This window comes from Bison bison, unplaced genomic scaffold (assembly GCF_000754665.1).
Source record: "Bison bison bison isolate TAMUID 2011002044 unplaced genomic scaffold, Bison_UMD1.0 scf7180017864248, whole genome shotgun sequence".
NCBI lineage: Eukaryota > Metazoa > Chordata > Mammalia > Artiodactyla > Bovidae > Bison > Bison bison.
Window position 1 is genome coordinate 2,312,503 of NW_011494820.1, and position 741 is coordinate 2,313,243.

Consider the following 741-nt stretch of genomic DNA (forward strand, 5'->3'; position numbering starts at 1 on the left):
GAAGCACAAGCTGGAATCAAGATTGCCAGGAGAAATATCAGTAACCTCAGATATGCAGATGACACCACCCTTATGACAGAAAGTGAAGAGGAACTAAAAAGCCTCTTGATGAAAGTGAAAGTGGAGAGTGTTTAAGTTGGCTTAAAGTTCAACATTCAGAAAACTAAGATCATGGCATCTGGTCCCATCACTTCATGGGAAATAGATGGGGAAACAGTGGAAACCATGCCAGACTTTATTTTTGGGGGCTCCAAAATCACTGCAGATGGTGACTGCAGCCATGAAATGAAAAGACGCTTACTCCTTGGAAGGAAAGTTATGACCAACCTAGATAGCATATTCAAAAGCAGAGACATTACTTTGCCAACAAAGGTTCGTCTAGTCAAGGCTGTGGTTTTTCCTATGGTCATGCATGGATGTGAGGGTTGGACTGTGAAGAAGGCTGAGCGCCAAAGAATTGATGCTTTTGAACTGTGGTGTTGGAGAAGACCCTTGAGAGTCCCTTGGACTGCAAGGAGATACAACCAGTCCATTCTGAAGATCAACCCTGGGATTTCTTTGGAGGGAATGATGCTAAAGCTGAAACTCCAGTACTTTGGCCACCTCATCCGAAGAGTTGACTCATTAGAAAAGACTCTGATGCTGGGAGGGATTGGGGGCAGGAGGAGAAGGGGACGACAGAGGATGAGATGGCTGGATGGCATCACTGACTCAATGGACATGAGTCTGAGTGAACTCCGG